The 24876-nt window shown below is 42.3% G+C and overlaps 1 long non-coding RNA gene across 1 annotated transcript; it reads left to right on the top strand.

Moving 5' to 3' along the window:
• The first annotated feature begins 2651 nt into the window (after nt 1–2651).
• LOC145509107 (uncharacterized) lies at nt 2652–24433 on the top strand. The gene is made up of 4 exons (XR_014055858.1): nt 2652–2832; nt 9774–9894; nt 13552–13726; nt 24344–24433. It is a non-coding gene; the product is annotated as an uncharacterized LOC145509107 (long non-coding RNA).
• Nucleotides 24434–24876: the final 443 nt, after the last annotated feature.

The raw sequence follows: 24876 nt of genomic DNA, 5'->3' as shown, positions 1-24876 counted from the left end.
ATCAAAGAGAAAGGGGAGGGGACAGAAAAATTTATGTTTAGAAATAGAAAATCTGGTTTCATGCTCTGGTCCAGCTGATTTCTTTCTCACTGACCTGGGCAAATAATTTAGCTGCCTGTAAGACTCAATTATTCCTTTGTCAGTAGCTTTAGGATTCTACCTTGCAGGGTGGTTGTGAGGGTCCAGTGCATTAGAGCATGCTTTGGGAATTTTCTAAATCCTTGTTTGGGGTTGTCATCAGTTTGGATACTATATATATGTGTGCTTGCACGCTAAGTTGCTTCAGTCGTGTCCGACTCTTTGCGACCCCATGGACTGTATGTAGCCTACCAGGCTCCTCTGTCCATGGGATTCTCCAGGCAAGAATACTGGAGTGGGTTGCTGTGTCCTCCACCAGGGATCTTCCCCAGCCAGGGGTCAAACCTATGTCTCTTAGGTCTCCTGCATTGGCAGACAGGTTCTTTACCACTAGCGCCACCTGGGAAGCCCCACGTGTACATGTATCCTCTCTTATTTTGGATTTCCTTCCCATTTAGGTCACCACAGAGCATTTAGAGTTTCCTGTGCTATACAGTAGGTTCTCACTGCTTATCTATTTTATACATAGTACCAATAGTGTATATATGTCAATCCTAATCTCACAATTCATCCTTCTCCACCAACATGCATCTTAATTATCTTTGCTCTCTGGTCCTTATTAGTAGGCGTCTGAAAGTCCCATACATAGTAAATGCTCCACACTGGTAGAAGTGACAGAATTCACTCACTATCAAACACAACCTGTGTTACTCTGGGCAGTGGTATGCTGGAGCTTTTCTCTTTGATCCACACTCCAAACATCTCTTATTTAAATATCACACCTTTCAGGCTCTGAGTTTACTGATCACCTAGGGTATTTAGAAAAGAAACATGGCCCATCTAAGCCAGAAAACATCCTGGTAAAAGCCTCTGTTTTCAAATTCTGACAGCAACCCCTTGAAGTACATTTCTTTCTTAATCAATAAACATTTTAACATATACAATCTGACAGTTTTACAAAGCATTATCCAAAGCACTGCCATTTCACTCTCCAAATATCCTGATAAAACAGGCACTATTATTTCCACCTCGCCGAATAAGACACTGAGGCTCTTAGAGACTTAGTGACCTGCTCAGTGATGTACAGACAACTACCAAAACTTGAATTTGAACCCAGAACCCTTGAATGTGTTCTATTAATACTACCTTGCAAAATATCAAATAGATATCCTTGGTTTCCATTTCTCCTTCCTTTCTTTTCTTCTCTCCCTCCCTCCCTCGTTTCCTACAAACTCTTTTTTTTTAATTAGTTTATTTTCTATTTTTTAACTTTACAACATTTTATTTGTTTTGCCATACATTGACATGAATCCACCATGGGTGTACATGTGTTCCCCTTCCAGAACCTCCCTCCCACCTCCCTCCCCATCCCATCGCTCTGGGTCATCCCAGTGCACCAGCCCCGAGCACCCTGTCTCATGCATTGAACCTGGACTGGCGATTCGTTTCACATATGATAATTTACATGCTTTAGTGCCATTCTCCCATATCATCCTGCCCTTGTCCTCTCCCATAGAGTCCAGCAACAGAAACTGCTCTCTTCATCTTTCACCCGCTTCAGTGCCCAGCACGGCACCTAGCGCCACACTGATGAGAGTTTGTAGGGGGCATTATGGTATTACACACTCTTACCAGTGTGGTGCTAAGTGCCGTGCTGGGCACTGAAGCAGGTGAAAGATGAAGAGAGCAGTTTCTGTTGCTGCTTGCCTCAACCGAAGAAGAGAGGTGATCTCTGTTAAGCTCTAACCCTAACTGAGTATAGCCTGAAAGGGTTAATTGACAAGCTCCTAACTGCCTGGAAGATGAGAGGGAAAGAAACCCCTGCCCAGGGCATTGCTGCTTCCTGGACAAAACAAAGTCCTGTAAAAAAAAAATCCACTGGAATCTCAGGTCACCCCTCTCACAGTTTCCAGGCTTTCAAAGTCTCTGCCTTCACATTTCCCTGCTCTCTTTGGGTGATGAACGAAAGGTGGGTGTGACACATCCAAAAGGAATCTGCAAATCGCTGATCCTTTAAAACCTACTTTTGTAAATACCAATAAAACAAGTCTCGACACTCGTTCCTCAGTTCAGGGAATTTATTCAACCAGGAGCCCCCGAGGAGGGAAGCTACTCCCTAAGAACTCTCCTCTTTCCAAAGATCTCACCTGAAACTTGCCTCCCCCCTCACCCCCTTTTTCCTGCCTGGTTGTGATTCTGAGTCAATTAGTCTGTAATCCCTTCTGGTTTCTTTCCTTTGTCTGCCTTCGTTTTGTCTAAACAGCAGAATTGGTTATGTTTGCCAGACGAATGATTCCCCCCAAAGTGTCAAAGTCTGGAAGAAATACCTCCTAGGCACTCAGTAAATACTTGTTCTGTAAATGAATGAGTGAATGAACCATGGCCAGGTTCAAACACTGACTCTACCATTTATCACTTGCTTTGAGAAAAGTATTTAACCCATTTGTGCCTCAGTTGCTTGTCTTTCCAAATTGTGTGGGAGATTACAGAAATGAGCATATTTATGTTCTCTATAAAGTACCCGTGATTCATTCTGGAACTCAAAACTTGTTGCCATGACGCTTAGCACGATCATTGCCAGAGACCTGTATATGACCTGGGCAAGATGTTTCTGAAGGGTGAAGAGGGTCAGGGGGATGGTTTCTGTTAGCTGTGAATGGTATAGGGTTTGAATGAGCAGAGGAAAGGGTTCAGGGGAAGACATTTAAGCCTGTAATCCTAGAGTAAGAGAGTTAGGTCTAGAATCTTCTGAAGGTAAGAAAAATAGGGTGAAAGGTGGCAACTTAGGCAAAGCTGTAGAAAGAGGTGAGAGAATATAAGAAAAGTAGGTCCAATGGGTGCCTACAATTGTTAGTGATTATGGATTAGGTGGTTGTTATGTGCTACTGATAAAGAAATATGGCACAGAATGCCCTCAAGAAGGGAAGCTAGTGCCCAATGCCATGTGGATTGATAAGGTGGCAGCAGAGGGCTTTTGATGTGCTGTGGAAGCACAGAGGAACAGTTGTGGCCTTGTCCCTCAAGATCCAGAGAAGCCTCCTAGTGAAGGTATCAGCCCTTCAAGGATTCCTTCATTCTCTCTTGCTTCCTCACATGTCACTCACTCATTCAACACGTAAACTTGAACACCTGTTTACTTGCTAGACAAAGAGTTGCTCCCTGAAGACACAGGCAGGACAACACAGACGTAGTCATGGATCTTCGAGTTCAGTAGATCTCCTGGTATTGATGCAGAGGATGTCATTCCAGGCAGAGGGAATGGAAAGGATAAATGCCTGGAGAGGTTAAAAGTAAGCATGAGTTTGCCACCGGTAGCCCCCTAGGAATGGCAGGGATGGCCCACTGGCCAAGGGTCCCTGGGGACCGAGGCTGTACAATGTGCCATGAAAGGGAAGTGGATGGAAGATGGTAGATGGGATATTTACAATTTAGAATGAGGTGTCTGGTGGCAAATGGGTTGAAGGGGAGTGAGACAGCCCTCTTCGAGAAATGACGATGGAGGGGAGCGTGGAGAGCTTCTGCAAGGAAGCAAGGAGCACTGCAGAGTTGGATGGAGAGAGGAAGGATGTTTCTGGATGCAGAGTTCTCTCCATAGGAAGGGACTGAGAGAAAGCACCAGCGATTTTCTGCAGACTGCAGAGGGCTAATTGTCCCTGAGCGGAGGAGGAGGGGCCTGGGGATGGGGAGGAGTCAAACTCTTACTTCCCAGTATTTGGGGTCAACACTGTGAGTGTCAGGACTGATGGTCCGTTTCTTTGAGACACCAACCCTAATACTTCCCTTCCATGGCCTCACCCTGGCCTTCTGGAATGAGGAGTGGGTTTATCAGTATCAGTTCCATTCCTTTGCAGTGGAATAACTTCAGGATGTCTGAGGATGAGTCAACCAGTCTATCCAGGGCTGACTTTGACACTGAAAATAACTTTGGGTGGAAAAAGGTGCGGGCAAACAGTCCGTCATTCCAATTTCCATGCATAAAACAAACATATCTCTATTTATCACCATCTTTGTGAAATCTCTTCTATCCAGTTCAGGTCTTCCTGTGTCAGGGAAGCAGCATGAGTAAAAGACAAGGCAAAGAATTCTGCAAAGTCTTTGCCCTTAACTTTAATTTCTCTCTCATTCAGATTCTCTTCTGGTGCCCCCAGGCTCCATTCTGAACACAGAGAAATTACCCAAAGATTTCTTTCTATCAGGCTCTTCCTCTTTCCCATAGTGCATTTTACATATCTTCCCTTTGCAATGCCATCGTCATTCTTTTTTTTTTTCCTTGGAGGGGGGGCAGTACTGCACGCTGCTCATGCCACTGCCCAGCCTATGTGCTTGAAATGAAGAATTTGTTTTGGACGAAACTGCTTGTGGTGTCCTGCAGTGGCTCGTAAGTTCCAGTTGGCAGAAACAGCTGGGATAGCTCTCCAAGACTCTAGAAGTTCTGATTCAGTAGTTTCAGGGTTGTGCCTCTAGAATAAAAAAAAATTATCTCTCTATTTCTATCTATCCATCTATCTATCTTATTCATTCATCCATCTAACAATCCATCCTTCCATCCATCCATCCATCCAGAAGTCTGGACAATGCCGTTGAGAAAGGAGCCCTGAAGTTTGGAGGCTTGAGTTGGAATCATGGAAGCTCTGCCACTGATTAGTAACAAGGATAGTAGTTTTTTTTCAGTCACCGGGGACCTGTCTGTAAAATAACAATAATCTACCTCCTGGGGCTATCCAGAGACACAATTAAATATTATTTATAAACATGAGAGATATATAGTCAGTTCTCAATAAATATCAGTTGAATATGAATATACATGATGGTAGAAAATGCAGGGAGAGTGAGGTTTGGGGGCCAGTTTATAACTAGGAAGAAAAAAAAAGGATTTGGATGTAGATAGAATGTGATGATTCATTTGTTGTGTTTTCAATTGCTCTGGCTATGGCAACATAGAAAGAAGCCCTAGCCAGAAAGAGGATTTATTTCCCAGGGGCATGAGGAAATCCTTTTTTTCGGGAGCTGTCAGTCCAACCCAGAAGGTAATAGGATTAACAACCAGAGAAATCATGAGCAGAGAAATCCATAAAATCACCTCGTGAGAAAGTTCTTTGCTTGGGGAGCAGGAAGGAGATTGCTCCCGTAGGTGTTGCCAAAGGGCACGTCTATGAGGTGGGGTGGGGGACGGATGGATGGTGGACTGGGCTGCCTCGCAGAGAAATATTTAGTCAGACACCTGGGTCCAGAAAAGAGACCTCCCATGTCTATGTCTTAATAGCAAGCTGCAAGCCTAGCTGTAAGCATGTCCTTTGCAAGAAACAAATTGTCACAAGATTATGGCAAAATTGACGTGAATCTATCAGTGAAAAGCATTTATTTGTGATTATAACGTGCAAATATGAAAGGATCCCAGAACTTATTAACCTAGGCTGTGTATCCCCTCTTTTACTCCCCTTACCCCTGTGGCAATTTTGGGCATGACTCTGGCCTCAATGGATAGAAATCATTTGAGTTTGTCTTCTCCAGGATACAAGGTTTTGTTTCTGTTTCTCCAGTGCTTAGCACATAAGAGATACTGAGGGCATTCAACCAAAGTAGCCTTGATGGAATTGAACTGTGACTACGGATCAGACATTTTAAATTGGGCTTATGTCCTGTGATACAATTTGGTGTGCTAAGAGTTATTCATCCCAAAGTCTCAACTCTTCCTGAGAAATTGTGAAAAAACAGGCCAGAGACCTAATTGTTGAATTATAAGGAAATATATAGCAGTCTTAAAATGAATCTCGATACAAAGTAGGATGACAATTTTGCATGACTTTTGAGATAAAACACAAAGTTCTCCTCCTTCCCCTGTGACTGTCCTGGGTTGTTGGATATGCAGTGTTTCTAGGATTATGTTGGCAATCATGTGGCCAGCTACATGAGGGCAAGGGCTGTGTTTTTCTTCCTGATGGATCCCTAGCATCTAGCCCAGTGCCTGGCACATAGGAAACACTCAGGAACAAGTCACTGAATAAATGAAAGAGCATTTTCTGAATTGTTTTTCACATGCTTCTCTTCTCTCTCTAAGTAGAGTGTTGGCTTCTGTAGGGTGTCCTAGTTCTCTTTGGGTCCCTGGTGCCTGGCGGATAACACGTTCTTGCACGTGTTCATCCTGTGCTTCATTGTCCATCTCCTGTGCCTAGAACAGTGCTCTGCACATGTGAGACACTGTGTGCATTTTCATAAACCATGCCAGCCTTCAGGTCATGGAGAGCTATGATGAAATCATGCAACTTACCACTTTGAGCAACTTCCTACTTAATCTTCCTTCAACCTCACATTCCCTGTCTGCTGAATGAAAAAACAATTTTTATTTCACAGGATGGATGGTAAGTATCAATGATACTTTATATGTAAGGTACTTGGCACCTAGCAAGTCTTTGACAAACACGAGTCATGCTGCTTCTGTCTCATTTCTAGACAGCTGTTTATGAGCATTAGGCTGTGATTTGAAAGGGCTGAGCTTTGGTGCTAGTGAAGGTTTGTCTGCTTCTGCAGAATGAGGTTCTTATTTTGCCTAGTTCTGAGAAAATCCCTTACTGTCTTCAAGGTTTAGTTTTTGTAAATTTCAATAAAATGGGTACGATACTTGCAACCATTCTCTGCTGGTGTTCTGGGAAGAAGAATGAGATAATGTCTGGAAGGAGCCTTGAGCTCCAGAGATGAAAGGTGCTGTATAAATTCACAACCTAGAAGCTCTATGCTATTATTCTTCAGTGGCTCGTTGGATTCTTTCAGAGCAAGAGGTTGTCTGACCCGCAGACATAGTTGTCAGCTCTGTCTCCTTCCTAAAGGTCCTTTGAAATAATGTGAAGGCACCTTTGAGTGGCGTTGCTTTCCTTTCTCATGCTTCCTGCCCCTCCTCTGCCTCATTTGATTGCTCTGAGGTTGAAGTAATTGCTTTTGGGGATGGAGGAAGAGTGAAACAATCCCAGGGATAAATTCCTAATGATCAGTAGATCTGGGTTCAAGCTTTGACTCTGACTCTCACGGTTGTTTTATTTGCGAAGTTGTGTCCAACTCTTTGTGACCCCATGGACTGTAGCCCTTCAAGCTCCTCTGTCAATGGGATTTCCCAGGCAAGAATACTGGAGTGAGTTGCCATTTTCTTCTCCAGGGGATCTTCCTGACCCAGGGATTGAACCACTGTCTCCTGAATTAGCTGGTGGATTCTTTACCCCTGAGCCCCTAGGGAAGCCCTCTGACTCTCATTAGCATTGGGCAAATCAATGACAGTCTCTGGGCCTGGTCTGAAAACAGTCAGGTTGAACTAGATAATCCCCAAGTTCCTAATTAGCTTTAAAAATGTGAACAAGATGCCTGTCAGAAGAGCATATTAGGTGTTGAAGAAGAACTAGCAATAATGGTAGGTCATGAATAGGAGAGAAACTCTTCACTAGGAAGAAAGTGGTCGGTGAAGACTGGAGGGATGGAGTGAGAAAGGCCACAAGCAATAAACAATCAGGCTCTTGAAATTCAGGCAGAGGAATTCAAAGCTGTGTCACAGGTAGGTCTTTCATCTTCTGGGAAGTAATATGGTGACTCAAAAGGAATAGCACCGTGGCTTTGGATACAGACTGACCTGAGTTTAGATCATGGTTTTTACCACTAATTAGCTATGTCTTTGGGAAAGTTATTCCATCTTCAGAATTTCAATTTTTATCTTTGGTAAAGTAATAATGTGATAAAAATACCCATCTTATGGAGTTGTTCTGAGAATTAGGTGAAGTAGCACATGTGAGTATAGAGGATCTTCCTTATTAGTGGATTTCGTTTTAGTGAAGTTGCCTACTTGCTTAAATTGACTTGTAACCTCCAAGTCAATACTGGCTGTGCTTCCATGGACATTTGTGGACAGGTACAGAGCAGTAAGAATTTGAGTCACCTAACTGAGTTTGAACAAGAAGATTCTGTGCCTTCTTGTTTTAACTCTCCCATGATGAACAAATGTCCCTTTGGCAGTCTATTTAGTGCCATGGTTTTTGCGTTTTTATGCTTGTTGGTGAGCTGGCTGTTTAACATGTCACAGGGCTGAAATGTTGTCATGGGTTCCTATGTGCAAGAAGGCTGTAAGGTGCCTTATGAAGAAAGTACATGTTAGATAAACTTCATTCAGGTGTGAGTTACCCTGTAGTTGTCTGTGACTTATTGTTAATGACTCAACAACATATGTTTAATAAGGTGGCTATAAATAGAAACAAACATAAAGTAAGCTTATATATTACTTTGTTGATATAAATGTTTTGACCAGAAGCTTGAAGAATTTAAGCTAAGAGCAATGAGCTGGTATTTGCTAATTCAGTGTTTATGGCAACTTGATAGAACACAGCTATGGTGAGTAATAAGGATCGACTGTATCTGAATATAATTGCTTTATCAGTCAGACTTTGACAGGTTATGCTGCTATAATTAAGAACTCCAAAATTTCAATGGCTTACCATCTAAAAGTTTTATTTCTTATTCATGCTATATATCAACTGCAGGTCAGCTATAGCTTTGCCTCAGATGTCTTCTCACTATGAGGTCAAGACTGATTTCAGTCTCTATCTAGAACATGCTGGTTTCATGTTAGAGATAGTCATTAACCAGGCAATTATTTTATGGCTTCAGCTCAGACATGCACACAAAATTATGCTCATTCACATTCTATTGGCTGAAGTAAGACATGTGACCAATCCATTATTAATGTGACAAGGAGGTATATTTCTTCCAGGGAGGCAACTCAAGCACATGTCAATGGGCAGAGATGAATAATCTTCTTATATATACAAAGGAAAAGGAGAGTAAATACTTGGGGAAAAAATGCAAATGCAGTTTACTGCAGTTTCACGTTTTTTTTGATCTCTCTTAGCTTCTCCTCATTGCCTTATGATTAGGCCAAGGAGATGGTGAATATTTTTCTATATACAGAATATTTGTGTCTATATTTCAGGGGGAGAAAGTTTTTATACATTGAGCTAATGGATAAAACCATTCGGTAAAGCTTGTGTGTATGCACATGTGTGTTTCTTTGAGTGTGTGTTTGGGGAATATATCAACACAATTAGTAAAAGGCATTTTATCAAGCAAATAGACTTAAATAAACTATTTGAAGTGATCCATCAAGACTTTAGTTCCAATACCCTAGTTTTATAAATGAGGACATTAAAGCCTAGGAAACTGAAGGGAGTGTACAAAGCACATATGTATTTGGTTGTGTTTGGTGCCAGGGGCCAAGACAAGAAACTGGATCTCAGTGGACAAGCCCGTACAATGATCTTCCATTGTAGTCAAAACATTGTAGTCACTGCTGGGGTGATAGAGAGATGACTGTCCAGATTCTTTGACTGAAAGTGTGATGTTGTCATTTAGTGAGTGAGAAGAGGATTTGAAGATGCAGTTGGAGGGGAATGGAGATGACTCATGATACAGCAAAAAAAATAAAAAATAAAATATTGGCTGTAAATTCAGAAGAATCTCCTAAGATATTGCTGTGTGATCTTAGGCAAATCAAATATTCTCCTAGAAGCCCAGTTTCCCCACCTATAAAATGGTGCTAATGTGCCTTATTGGGTAGCCATTGGAGATTAGAGATAATGCAAGGAGTGTATCAGGTGCACCACTTATGAGGCATAGTGGCAGCCATTGCTTTGTGTATATTTGTGATTTTAGATCTTGTTTTCTAGGTGATTGGACTGCTGCTATGAAACCAACTACTTAGATCACGACCTCTGTGCTTATCCTACTACTGCATGGACAATGAGCAGAATTCTACTCCCATTTTCTCTTCTAGCAAAAGATGAGCTGGTGAGCAGAAGATGGGCTGGCAATTGATATATCAGCCCTCCTCCAAAGCAGCAAAGACAAACTGGGTGCATCTTCCATGGAATGACTTTCCTCCCTGCCTGCCATAGGGCAGATCCTCAGCAAGCTGAGGGTTATAAGCCACTTGAACTAAACTTTCAGATTGTTCAAAGACAGTCTGGCTTTAAAATCTTTATTGAGGTTTTCTTTTCCCACTCACTCTTTCATTATCTTTCTCTCTCTCTTTTTTAAGTTTGATATGAAAGGTTGCATAGGTGGCTTACGACTCCTACTTCTTGTGCTTGCAAAATAGGGATACAAGCATGTAGGCAGTATTTACAGCCAGGGAATATTCCTGGCTGAATGGAGATACTGGCTACTTCATAGGACGAGAGTAAGGTTTCCTCTTTTGCTGTTGATGAAGTTATTAAATCTCTGTAGTGTTTTTTCCCCCATGCAATGCACAATAGGATATTTTACTATGTTAGCAGTCAAAGTGATTCTCACTTCAAAATAAAGTGAGTGGGTGAGCCAGTGATTGAGATCCAAGTGAATGTAAACATATCCCCTTTGGATCATAGATTGACCATGAACATGTTTCTGTTCATTATTATCAGACTGTGAAAATAGTTAACAGAATCATTTTAGTGGGCTTAAAAAGCATATTAGATATTTTTCTGGACTTGTGAGAAGCTAAAGTCACCCTTGGAGGCTCTATCTATGAACAAGGGCCATTTCCCAATGACATCACGAGAATGTGCCGGCCGAGGCTCCATCAATGCTGTTGAGTGCAAAGACCACGGCTCGTATCCCGGGCTCAGGATGCCAGAAATCTCACTTCTGCTGCTCCTAAAAGCCAGTCACTCAATTCTTGTCAAAAAATGATTTTCACCCAGTATCTGCTTTCTCATCTCTTTGTTCTCCCTGAAGCCCTTAAGGGTATGTGAGTGAGAGGCTGAAGTTGGATGTTGCAAGGGAAGATGGGGAGTATGTGGAAAATTCTCAAGCATGGGAAACTCCAGATGTTTACTAGAGATTTTTAATGCTGGATAACATTAAAAAAAAAAAAAACCCAAAACTGAGACAGTAGAAATGCTGCCTTCAGTTCAGTTCCATTCAGTTCAGTCGCTCAGTTGTGTCCGACTTTTTGCGACCCCGTGGACTGCAGCATGCCAGGCCTCCCTGTCTATCACCAACTCCCAGAGTTTACTTAAACTCATGTCCATTGAGTTGGTGATGCCATCCAGCCATCTCATCCTCTGCTGTCCCCTTCTCCTCCGGCCTTCAATCTTTCCCAGCATCACGGTCTTTTCAAATGAGTCAGCTTTTCACATCAGATGGCCAAAGTATTCGAGTTTCAGCTTCAACATCAGTCCTTCCAATGAATATTCAGAACTGATTTCCTTCAGGATGGACTGGTTGTATCTCATTGCAGTCCAAGGGACTCTCAAGAGTCTTCTCCAACACCACAGTTCAAAAGAATTAATTCTTCAGCACTCAGCCTTCTTTATAGTCCAACTCTCACATCCATACATGACTATTGGAAAAACCATAGTCTTGACTAGACAGACCTTTGTTGGCAAAGTAATGTCTCTGCTTTTTAATATGCTGTCTAAGTTGGTCATAACTTTCCTTCCAAGGAGTAAGCGTCTTTTAATTTGATGGCTGCACATCTTTTTGACAACCCACTCCAGTATTCTTGCCTGGAGAATCCCAGGGACAGCGGAGCCTGGTGGGCTGCCATCTATGGGGTCACACAGAGTCGGACACGACTGAAGTGACTTAGCAGCAGTAGTAGCACATCTTTTAATTTCTTGAAATGCTGCCTGGGTCTACTAATAGACCTAGACTGTAGATCAGGACTTCTTAGCCTCATCACTCTTGAGACTGGGACTAGATAATTCTTTGTTGTGAAGAGCTGTCCTGTGGGCTGTAGACTGTTAACCTCTTCTCTGGTCTCTACCTAACAGTAATGACCTCTGTTGTGATCCCCCAAAATCTCTGGATACTACTAAATGTCCCCTGGAGGGCAAAAATCAACCACTGGTTGAGAACCACAGCTGTAGGACCTAAGATGTTTGATGTATTATGGGTACTCAGTTCAGGTCAGTTCAGTCTCTGTCATGTCTGACTCTTTGCGACCCCATGGACTGCAGCACACCAGGCTTCCTCTGTCCATCACCAACTCCTGGAGCTTACTCAAACTCATGTCCATTGAGTCGGTGATGCATGGGTATACACACTTTATTTATTTATGGCTGCCCTGGGTCTTCATTGCCCCGGGTGTGTCTAGTTGTGGCTAGTGGGGGCTACTCTCTAGTTGTGTGAGGGCTTCTCATGGCAGTGGCTTCTCTTCTTGTGGACCATGGGCTCTAGGTGCTTGGGCTTCAGTAGTTGTGGTGCACGAGCTTAGTTGCTCCACAGCGTGTGGAATCTTCCCAGACCAGGGATCAGACCCATGTTGCCTATATTGGCAGGTGATTCTTAACTGCTGGATCACCAGGGAAGTCGGTGTGTACACTTTTTATGCTAAAAGTGTTGGGGGGGCAGTTGATTAACCAGAGATGAGGGGCTGTTCTACTAAGCCTTCCTCTTGAATACAAACATCACAAGTGTAAAGATTTGTCTCTCTTGTTCACAGCTGAGTCCCCAGTGCCTGGGGCAAAGTAATGCTCAATAAATACTTGTTGAACGAACAAAAATGAAAAGAAATTCAAGAATTTTTTTTTTTATTTTAATAAATTTATTTATTTTAGTTGGGGGCTAATTACAATATTGTAATAGTTTTTGCCATACATTGACATGAATCAGCCATGGGTTTACATGTGTTCCCCTTCCTGGACCCCCCACCAGGATTTAAAAGGACAGTCTCAACTAGGATATTCTGTCCTCTCATTAAACTAGGATTTTACTTTTGAAAGTATAGCTGCTCTACCCTGAAGGGTACCAGAGGAGAGTAGAAGCAGTCAGATGAAAGAAGCCCAGGTGTCAGAACATCCTGGATGTTTTACACCCAGGACCCCCAAATGTAACAAGGGGTATGCCCTCACTCTTCCTGTTTCCCCATAAAATATGCGCAATATGTATCCTGACATATCCTTTAGCTCAAGTTTGGCAACCTTGGTCAAGGAGAATGTTTGGCTGTCCTAGTATAGTCAAAAGCCCTAGGTTGCCTTTTAAGGTTTATTTTCAAGTTGAATTGAAATTTCCTGCGGACCAGTAGGTCTCTTTACTAGTTGATTACATATTTATCATAATAAATATGTCTGAGCAAGACAGACAAAATCCTCATCATCTTGAAACCTATGTGGTAGACAGAGATAGTATGTAAGTAAATGCATAAATAGGGTGATTTCAGGTATCCATGGAAAAGGGGTCTGGAATAAATTTACGAGGAATGGATGATGATGAGTGCGTGTCAAGGAGGAAAGGCTGGGAGAGATGGCCTCTCTGAGGAGACTTCCAGAGAATACTGTGCATTGTGTGTGTGCTCAGTTGCTCAGTCTTGTCTGACTCTATGCAACCCCATGGACTGTAGGCTTCTCAGTCCATGAGGATTCACCAAGCAAGAATACTGGAAGGGGTTGTCATTTCCTCCCCCAGAGAATCTTCCTGACCCAGGGATCGAACTCGTGTCTCTTGTGTCTCCTGTATTCGCAGATGGATTCTTTACCACGAGCACCACCTGGGAAGCCCCTTCCAGAGAGCGGTGACCTCAGAAGTGCAGCCCTCGGCTTTTGCCTCTTTCTCCTTGCCTGAATCATTGAGCCTAGGAAGAGGATGTATGTCTTGAGGGTGAAGAGGACAGAGAAGAAGCAGCTGACATGCTCCCATGGTACCCTCAGACTGGGCATCTCTAGGGGTGCACATGTCTTTCTACTAAGAGTCTTCTGGAACTTGCCACAGCTGGTATCACTTTGAACCCCAGTGTTTCTTACCATTTGAGTCCTAGGTCGTTTGGAGAATCTGAAGTTAGGGAGCCTCTCTCCAGAAAGATGCATATTAGGTTTAAAATTTACATGCAGTTTTAGATGTCTGTGAACCTGCTGATGCCCATCTGCAGGGGGATGCATTTGCCACAAAGTTAAGATATACTGGGGTAAAAATAACAGCAATATTGTCATTTATTGGGCTTCCCAGGTGGCTCAATGGTAAAGAATCCACCTGCACCCTGAGGGATGGGATGGGGAGGGAGGAGAGAGGGGGGTTCAGGATGGGGGACACGTGTACACCCGTGGTTGATTCATGTCAACGTGTGGCGAAAGCCACTACAATATTTTTAAGTAATTAGCTTCCAATTAAATAAATAAATTAAAAAAAAAAAAAGAATCCAGCTGCAATGCAGGTTCAACCCCTGGGTCTGGAAGATCCCCTGGAGGAGGAAATGGCAACCCACTGCAGTACTCCTGCCTGGAAAATCTCATGGACAGAGGAGTCTGGTGGGCTATAGTTCATGGGGCCGCAAAGAGTCAGACATGACTTAGCGACAAACAGCAGCACAATAGCAGTCATTTGTTGGAACAGAGAATGTGCCAGGTAAGGTGTTAACTTACTTAAGTACTTTACATATACAACCCCAATCAAATCCCGCAGTGTATCTATGACGTTATACTATAGTCAGTCCCATTGTACAGATAAGAAAATAGAGGCACAGAGCAGGTAAAAAATTTTCTCGAAGTCACAAAGAGGTTAAGTGTCTGCCTGATTTATCCTCTTTAGTTAGCTTTGTAATCTACCAGAAAATGATTTTCTTGAGTCTTAATGCACTATTTCAGGAAACTTCAGCGGTGAATCCCCAGGGTGAAGATGATGTCTTTTACCATTGCATTTGTGTCAGTACCTGTGCTGGTTGTTGGCATGCCAAGTGCTCAGGGTATTCATGGCCCTGATTGACAGGCGATCCTGTGTGCAATGCCACATTCATCATCCCACACATTACCCATAATGTGTTACCCATAATCAGGTTCAGCAGTGGATGAGTTTGATAACATCATTGTTCTGTTGATAGCAAATTATTTTAGTGCTGTAGGTTGCAGATTATGTTTGTGGTCACATGTAATGATTTCAAAGTTAGACAGGAACTATTTCACAGTGGTTGAGATACTCAAGAGTAGGGAAGCACAAACTTCTTCTATAAAAGACCAAATAGTACATGTCTTAGGTTTTGAGGGCTAAGAAGCAACACTGAGAACTTTTTATAAAGACTTACTTGGCTATTTAATATACATTCATTTAAAGATAGTTTAAACTCATAAAGTACACAAAATCGGGGAGGCTGGATTTGACTCATAGACCAATTTGTAGTTGCCTGACTCTGCTCTAGAGCTGGGTTGAAAAGTGAAAGTGAAAGTGTTAGTCACTCAGACATGTTCTACTCTTTGTGACACCATAGACTGTAGACTGCCATGCTCCTTTGCCATAGAATTCTCCAGGCAAGAATACTGGTGTGGGTAGCCATTCTCTTCTCCAGGGGATCTTCCCAACACAGAGACTGAATTCAGGTCTCCTGCATTGTAGGCAAATTCTTTACCATCTGAGGCAAAGTTCTCATTTATAATTTGCATTCAAGAATAAACAAAAATTCCACATTTTTCTCCAGGGTACTCTTGATCTTTTTTTTTAATTTTAATTTTAATTGGAGGCTAATTACTTTACAATATTGTGCTGATTTCTGTGTACATGTGTTCCCCATCCTGACCCTCCTTCCCCTATCCCTCCCCATCCCATCCCTCAGGGTCATCCTAGTGTACCACCCCGGAGCACCCTGTCTCATGCATCAAACCTGGACTGGCAATCTATTTCACATATGATAATATACGTTTCAACTCTTGATCTTTTATTCTCTGTTTTCTGTGAGTATAGGGGGATTTGGTTCTCTTTATTGCCGTAAGCTACAGACTAAATACAAGTAGGAAGGAAGAAAACAGCCTTTCTGAAGGTGCATAACAAGGTTTTACAACTTGACAATTTATTCTGAGCCTAGAACTTTCTCCCTAATTTGTAAAACCACATGAATTTCAGGAGAGACTAATCTGTTTTTGAGTCATTGGCACTTAATGGGTGTAAATGTTGTGTGGTGAGAGTTCAATAAGCTTTACAATCTTTTAAATATTCTTTGCTTAAAAGAGGAGATGTGTTGAAACTGATTGGTGAGTTATGGAGGAGGAAAAGAGAGAGGGGAAGCCAGAAGGAAGAGGATGTGGGTTTTTGCCACCCTAAAATTCAGCTGAAATCTGCAGAAAACTCAAGTAGGGAAATTGAGGTAGTGGGGTGATTTTTTGAAAGAAACAAACAACTCTGGGATCCTTCAAAATTTAAATGTCTCAAGCAGACAGGTGGGTTGAATGCTGGCTGGTGGGCCAAGAGCTTTAAAAAAATCATGTTTTAGTGCTTCTTCATTCTCTCCATCTCTCTTTCACAGCTCCCTTTCCTTCGTCATTCATTGATTCATTTACTGAACACATACTTATTGAGAGGGTATTAAGTGTCAGGATCTGTTTTAGGAGGTGGGATTCAGCTGTGGACATATCACAGAAGGTCCCTCTTCTCATAGCATTTTTATTTTGATGGGGGAGACAGATATACCAATAAATATTTACAACTTTTGATGTTGTTGTTCAATCACTAAGCCACGTCTGACTCTTTGCAACCTTGTGAACTGCAGCACACCAGGTTTCCCTGTCCTTCACTATCTCCCAGAGTTTGCTCAAGTTCATGTCCATTGAGTCAGTGATGTTATCTATATCTAAAATACAATTTTACAGCTAGTTAAAAGTGGATGAATATAATAAAATAGAGTAATGGGCTAAGAATTGGGTTGGCCAGGGAAAAGAATTCTGGAAATTGGTCATCTGAGCTAAAAGGCTGAACAATGGAGCTTGGATTGGAGGATCTGGGTGTAAAGAGAATTCCCAGCTGAGGGAACAGCAGGATCAAATGCTCTGAACTGATGTCTTAGTTATCTATTGTCATGAACACATTATTCCATAACTCTATGGCTAAAGCAATAAACATTTATTATCTCACAGTTTCTATAGGCCTGGAATCTGGGCCTGGCTTATCTGTATCCTCTGGCTCAGGGCCCCTTACCAAGCTACAATTAAGGTATTGGCCAAGGCTGTAGTCATCGTATGGTTGCACTGGGAACTGATCTGCTTCCAAGCTCACTTGCAAGGTTGTTGGCACAACCCAATTTCTCCTGGGCTGTTGGACTGACAGCCTGAGTTCCTTGTTGGCTCTTGGCTGTATGCCACTCTTCATCCACAGCCTTAAGGACTCTCCTTTGGGCAGCTCACAACATGGTAGCTTGCTTCTAATGAGTCAGTAGTTGAGGAGAGAGAGAGCACACAAGATGGAAGTTACAGTCTTTTGTAACCTAATCTTGGTTGTAGCATTCTATCCAGACTACACACAAAGGGAGAGGATTACACAAGGGCATGAATACAAGGGTTGGGGCACATCTTAGAAGTCTGACTACCACAGGGAGGAGGAAGCCTGACATACTGATGGGATGGATAAGAGGCCAGACAGGCTCCAGCTTGGTGAGTGAGGGGACCAGCTATGCGAGAACTGGTCAAAGAGGGAGGCAGAGGTCAGTTCAGGTAGGGCTTGAGAGGACTAGCTAAGGCATAGTGGGAAGTCATTGGTGGGAAGTAAGTGTATCTGGTTCAAACTGTAAATAAATCATTCAAGCTGTCACATACTACTGGGTAGGAAAACAGCTAGAAGTCAGAGTGGAGAAACCAGTCAGAGATTTATGTAGCTGTTCACTGAGAGATGGTGATGACTTGTCCTGGCAAGAGCTGGACAGAAAGGCACATGTTTCAATGGTAAGGTCAGCAAACTTTGCTGGTGGTTTAGATGTGAGTGATGAGGGAAAGAAGAATCAGTGTGACTCCTGGGTGTTGGTCATTATTATAGTTGCCTTCCATTTGCTGAGGGACTCAAAGCATGAGTTGGGAGGAGTCTTAGAAATTATTTCATTTAATTCTCCCATCTTACAGATGAGAAAGTTGCAACCTTTCTAGTCCTCAGCTTTCTCTTTTGTAACGTGGGGAGGCTGGGCTAGATTTTCTTTGAGCACTAAGAGATGTCTTCTGAACAAAACCAAAGCCTGAGTCTGCACTGACTTCCAGCTCTTGCCTTTGTTCACATCCCATCTCTTAGCTTTGATGGAGAAGCTGGGAGGAGAGTGGGTGGGAGTGGAGAGAGCAGTGCACGTGTAGACTGTAGTGTCGGGTGCTTAGTGCATACCTGATTGGTCGAAGGGACTTTGGGTGGCCAATGGGCTTCGGTTTTCATTTGCTTTTTTTATGAATGTAGTATATTTTACTTATTTTTGGTATTCTTGGTATTCTTTTCATTAAAAAAAATTGAAATATAGTTTACAATGTTGTCACTACTTTATTTCGTCAGTTCAGTTCAGTCCACTCAGTTGTGTCCAACTCTTTGCGACCCCATGGACTGCAGTACGCCAGGCTTTCCTGTCCATCACCAACTCCTGGAGCTTGCTCAAACTCATGTCTGAGTCGGTGATGTCATCCAACCATCTCATCCTCTGTCGTCCCCTTCTCCTCCTGCCTTCGACTTTATTTCTTACATGCATTTTATTTTTAAACTTTCTTATTGAGTGAAAGATTTTTTAAATTCTATAGTACTCTGCAATTTGCAAAAGCATCATACATGGTTTCATATAATCCCATAGTAACCTTTTTAAAAATTCTCTTCCCCTTTCTTTCCCTGCCCTCTTTTCTCTGACTATACTCCGATAATTTTTTTTTAATGAAAAATGTACAAATAAACTGACAGTAAACTATTGAATTTAATAAGAAAGAAGCAGGCTCACAGATACAGAGAACAAACCAATGGTTTCCAGTAGGCCAGTGGGCTTTGAAAACCACTGTAGTACCAAGATTCTGTGGTTCACTGGTTGAAAATAGCCTAGCCATATATTTTCTGAGAATTCTTAGATGTAGGGCAAAGGTTGGCAGAAATATTTAACCAGTTGGGGCAGAATCAAGACTGTTAATAATAGTATCTAAGTGCTAAGGAACACACGTTCTGTGCCAGGTACCATGCCTAGAGAAAATGTCCATTCATTTCTCAATTCATCCTTAATTGCTAGAGCTGCTCTTCCCTTCTCAGTGAAAGGCAACCATTTCTTTCTAGCGATTCAGATCAGAAAACAGTGAAGTTCCATTCTTGGCTCTTTCTTTCATAAGTTGCATACAATCATGAGCAAATCTGTTGGCTATTTCAAAATAAATATGGATTCCCACTATTTTCTCCCCATAGCCATCATCATCACCTTGGTCCAAGCCACCAGCCTCTCTTATTAGATAACCATAGTAGCCTCCTCCTTGACTGCCCTGTTTCTACTCCTGGCATCTCCAGTCTAGTTTCAGCATCCTGGCCAGCTAAAGTCAGATTGTAGCACTTCTCTGTCGAAAGCCCCCAGTGGCTCCCAATCTAAGTCCGTGTAACCATCCTGTAAAGCATGACATAATATATACCCACCCTCTGGACCTCCAGGCTTCACCTGTGGCTCAGCTGGTAAAGAATCTGCCTGCAATGCAAAAGACTTGGGTTCGATCCCTGGGTTGGGAAGTTCCCCTGGAGAAGGGAAAGGCTACCCACTCTAGTATTCTGGCCTGGAGAATTCCATGGACCATATAGTCCTTGGGGTCATAAAGAGTCAGACATGACCGAGCAACTTTCACTTCACTTCACGTCTGGACCTCCAGTTTCATCTCTGATTTTCTCTCCTACTTTTTTCTCTCTCACTCATCCCAATGCAGCCACATGGACTCCTTGTTCCCGGATTACACTCTTCCATCCTCATGCCTCAGGTCCTCTGCCCCTGTTGTCCCCTCTGCCTGGAGAGCTCTTCTTCCAGTTATCTATAAGGTTTGTGACGTTGTCCTTTGGAGATCTTCACTAAATGCCATTTTCTCGGGGATGTACATTCCATGGTGATCTTGCTGGAACTGAACTCCTTAGCCCAAAACTCCCTACACTCTTTCCCTATTTTATTCTCCTTAGCTCTTATTACCTTCATGTATATTTTATGCAACCCCCCAACTAGTACATAATCCCTCAAGAATAGGTATCTTTGTTTCATAACTGTGTCCCCAGGGCTTGGGACATAGTACACACTGCATTAATATTTATAGAATGAATAAACTTCCCTATGAGGGTGGTACGTTTTTCTTCCAAATATCAAATATAAAAATTGAGATGCAGAGAAAATATGCTTCTTTTCCAAGGTCACAAGGTTGGGAAATGGCAAAGTCAGGACTTGAAACAAAGTTTGCTTGACCCAGAGCAGCCCTAGGGCTGTGGATTCTGGGCCATCTGACAAGGTACATGGAATGTCAGCCTCTATTTCTTTATTAATAAGGAGAGGATGGCTATTTACCCCACAAGTTTAATGTGAGAATCAAGTGAGAAGGTAAGTGTGGAAGTGTTTGTAGGGTATCTAACAGTTTTCTCATATGCAACATATTAACATTTCTATTATGAATACTGTATAGATTATATGGGTACCTTGAACTTGGTACATTCCCAATCAGAAAGCAGTCCTGCATTGTAGAGAGAGAAGGATAGGGTGGAAAAAAATAAAATCTTGCTCTTGTCAGTTTCAGACTTGGTAACTTGGACTGGTACTCAGTATGTTTCCCCGACTCTGAAATGAGTCTGTCTATCCTTTCCTGGACTGCAAGGAGATCAAACCAGTCAATCCTAGAGGAAATCAACCTTTAATATTCATTGAAGCACTGATGCTGAAGCTTCAATACTTTGGCCACCTGATGTGAAGAGCCGACTCATTGGAAAAGATCCTTATGCTGGGAAAGATTGAAGGCAAAAGGAGAAGGGGGTGACAGAGGATGAGAAGATAAGATAACATCACTGACACAATGAACGTGATTTTGAGGAAACTCTGGGAAATAGTGAAGGATAGGGGAGCCCGGCATGCTGCAGTCCACGGGGTCTCAAAGAGTCTGACACAGCTTAGAGACTGAACAACACCCTTCCCTGGAGGACAATTGTAAAGCCATTTGGGACAATGCATGAGAGGTGTGCACAAGGTTTTTTGTCTCTGTTGTTACAATCTACAATGCCCTGTTCCCAGGCACATTCAGAAGTGATTTCATGTTTTTCCTCAGTCTTCATTGGAAAGCTTATGTGTTTTACAGAACAACAAGGCTGGTGGCCCTGGGGCAGTGTGCTCTGTGCCTGTGTCCATCCTGGGGCCCAGTCTGAAAGACCAAGGTGATATTATTTCTTGTCTCTTCCTTCTGAGGGGGTTTTCTCATTTGTAATCGTTTCTCCATCAGTCTTTCTAGGGACACACTCTATTTTTTTCTAGAATATAAGCCCATCTTGGCATATCTCCCTCCCCATCTTAAAGAATCTTTGAAATTTTTATTTTTCTGCCATTCTCTACCTACTCTCTTAGTGAGAAAATTCCCCTGATTCCAGCTGCATAAATAGAGGTTGTTTTTTTTTTTTTAAAGCCTCCCTAAAGAATACAATAAAAAATTTGCAGCAATAATAAAAATCAAGGCCTGGCAAATTCTCGAGTGTCAAGCAGAGTTGTTTCTCCTGAAAATGGAAATGATATTTTCCTGAACACGGGGAGAAATGAGGAACTCATGGTAATGAGTGAAGCGGAAAGTCAGTAATGGGATTTGGGTCATTGACATTCAGGCTGGGCCCTGGGAATAAGGACACTGGTGCAAAGCAGGCTGCCCTGGGCCACCCGCGTGACTGCTTCTTAAGATGCATGAGGTCCCCCTGAAGGTTGAGGGGACACTTGAGATTACTTCTGAGTGTGCCTGCAGATCAGGCAGGCAGATACAGCTTAGGAGACAAATCCTTTCCGTGGGGCCCAGAGCCTAGAATTATGCTCAGATTAACCGGGAAAAGAATAGACAGCTGGCTCCTGACTGACTTGTTAGGGAGCATCTTTGCTGTCTTTGAAGAGTTATGAATGGAGATCAGAAGTGAGACAGGTGAAAGGTGCTGCTCCGAGTGCAGTCCTCGCCTGTGGGTTTACATGCTCTTATTGTTTCATTTAACCAGTTTCTAAAGTCTCAGACAATAGTGTTTATTGTGGTGAGGAATTTTCATCTTGGCCTCATAAAATAAATTTCTGATTCTACCTCCTCCTCTTCTTCTTCCTCCTTCTCCTTATCTTTTTATTCTATAAACAACTATAAAATGTTAGATTGACAGAGACACCAAAATCTATCATGTGCAATCTTTCACTTTGCACAGGAGAAACAAATCAAGAGGGAGGCAAAGTGACTTGGCTCTCCTAAATTTTGTCTGACCCTGGCTCTGATGATAGATTCAGCAAGGAGGGAATTTTATCCTGATGGAAAGAACTGCGAAGCCCCAGAGGGTGAGTACATGTTACTCCTTAGAGAGAACAGAGTGGAGATCTATTGTCAAGGTACAGAGGATACTTGAGGATGTAGGCCGACTCAAGATTTTATCTGGACTGAGGTCAAAGGAGTGAGAGCCTAGACAAAGGAAAGCAAGCAACTCATATTTCTCATCCCAAATGCAATAAATGTCCCATCGTTTCAACTGCCACCACCCTGAACTTTGTCACCATCATTTTGCTGTTTTCTTGGACCACTGAAAGTATCCTGTCTAACTTATCACCTTGATTCTCCTCTGAAATCCTAAATTTATTTTTTACACAATGACCGAAGTAGTCCATTGCAAATTAGCAGATCTTCAGGTGAGATTTGATGGAGATTCTGGCATTCTTCCTATGATTCTTTGACATTTGCCTTTCCATATGTGACAGCTTCATTCTTATGCTGGCTTTCCTCACCATAATAAAATGGTTGCAGCAGTTTCAGACTTTTCATTTGTTTTCCACATCCCCTGGAAGAATCTTTTTCTTTATCCATGAATCAAAATGCATGGGCTTCACTCTGGCCATGTGCATACTCTGGAGCTAACCATGGTGGCCAGGGGTAGACCATCTGTTGACTGACTTAGGTCTGTAGTCACTGAGGCTAGAGATATGCAACTATACTAATTTGCTTTAATCAAGTTGGAACAGGACATAATCCTGGAACTGGAAGTGAAGTAAAAAGCTCAATCTTTTGGCTGTAACCCAGAGGCGGATGGGTACAAAAGATGCTGGGTAATAGTGCAGTCACTCAGATAATTAGATCTTGGCCTGTTTATAACTTTCTGGGATTTGGTTTCTTCTAGGTCAGGTTAAAAGGCCAGATGAGCTCTGTTTTTATGTTGGTTGTCTTGACATGAGATTTCTAGCAGAGCTAGGACTAGAAAGAGGCAAGTGAGGCTACCAGGATGCCAAATTTAAGGAAGCACTCACTCACTGGGTCATGCAAGCACAGTGGCAGCACCTAAAAGTGAGAGCTTCCTTAAATCTGGTGCCCTAAGTATCACGTTTGCCTGGCGTTAATTCCTGCCCTGTTTCTTAAGAAATTAATTAATCAGAAAAGGAGAATTTTATCCTTCTCTTTGAATTCAAAGAAGAGTTTCCTCTTATCTAAAATAGCAATAACTTTTAGATTCAAAAATGCATACAGCTTGTGTAAAAAAAACGGCATTGGTGTTTGCACCAGGCCAATCCATCGCCCCAATGCTTGTTGTGATGAGTTGGATGATATTACGGCACAATACAAAAACATATTACCCATTACAAATGGAGTTGCATTATAAACTATAAATAATTGATAGGCAATGATATAGAATAATAACTTTCCCCCAGAGCCATTTGTCTGAGGTCTTAACAATTTCAGTCTATTGAGTCATAGACTAACCCTGGAGCGACAGGTATAATGATACTGTTAGAGCACATGGGGAGAAATAGGATTGGTGGGGACTCAGGAGCTAGGTGGGGAAGAAGTTGGTTGGTCAGGTAGGCTAGATTTAGCAAATGAAAATAAAAGACACACGAATATTGTGTAGAATATATTTAGACTAAAAAAACTATTCACTGTTTTTCTGAAATTCATATCTAACTGGTTCCCCTGTATTTTTGGTGGCAACATTAGTATATTATTTTCCTGTTGCTGTGAGAAAGTAAGTAGCTTAAAACAACACAAATTTATTATTTTTAAAGTTCTAGTAGTCCGATATCCAAAATCAGTTTCACTGAGCTAAGAGTAAAGTGTCTGCAGGATTGTGTTCCTTCTGGAGGATCTAATAAAGAATCTGTTTCTTTGCCTTTGGCAGCTTCCAGAGGCCACTTGTATCCCTTGACTCCTGGCCAACTAAATGGGAATGACTGGAGGGGGCGTCTAACAGTCATCCTAGACTAGGTTATGCTGTGTAACAAACATCTCTTAGATCTTAGAAGATGTAAGTTTTATTAAAGACAGATTAAGGTTTCTTTCTTTCTTATAGTAGGCCCATAATTGGTCAGTTGGAGATTTTGCTTTCTGTCTCTTTACTCCAGAACCCAGGCTGATGGAGAATTTACCATCTGGAAAGTGGCAAGAAGAAGAGAGAGAGTGAGACAAAAATAAACATTCATTCTCATGGCTTATTCATTGCTTTCACTTATATATCATTAACCAAGTCAAATTCCACGGCCATAGCTTAGTTCAAGTGGATGGGAGGTGCAATATTACCATAATCCCAAAAGAAAAGCAATCAGAAAACTTTCAGGGATGATGACCATTCCTAAAAGAGGGTATTCAAGGGGGGTAGTCTGGACCAGAGATCAACACATGGAAAAACTGGAGGCCAAGAAGTAACTGCAGTGGCTCAGAAAGGCTGAAGCCCAAATGCACTCCCCATTTTAATTTTTCTTAGCATCCTGATATACTGTCCCTCATCTCCATCTCACCAATACTGGCACCAGGCTTTGGCACAAAATCACCGAAAGAGAATTGAGTGTGTAAGTCAGAGTGGGTTCCATCTGAGCCCAAGAATGTAGGTCCTGCCTTTGGCAGTGAGGCCCACATTTCTTATATAGGTCTCTTTCCT

Source organism: Giraffa tippelskirchi, chromosome 6 (genome assembly GCF_054371585.1).
Source record: "Giraffa tippelskirchi isolate mGirTip1 chromosome 6, T2T-mGirTip1v1.2.pri, whole genome shotgun sequence".
NCBI classification, from domain to species: domain Eukaryota; kingdom Metazoa; phylum Chordata; class Mammalia; order Artiodactyla; family Giraffidae; genus Giraffa; species Giraffa tippelskirchi.
The sequence above is the reverse complement of the archived record's forward strand: the minus strand, read 5'-3'. Positions and strand labels throughout refer to the sequence as shown.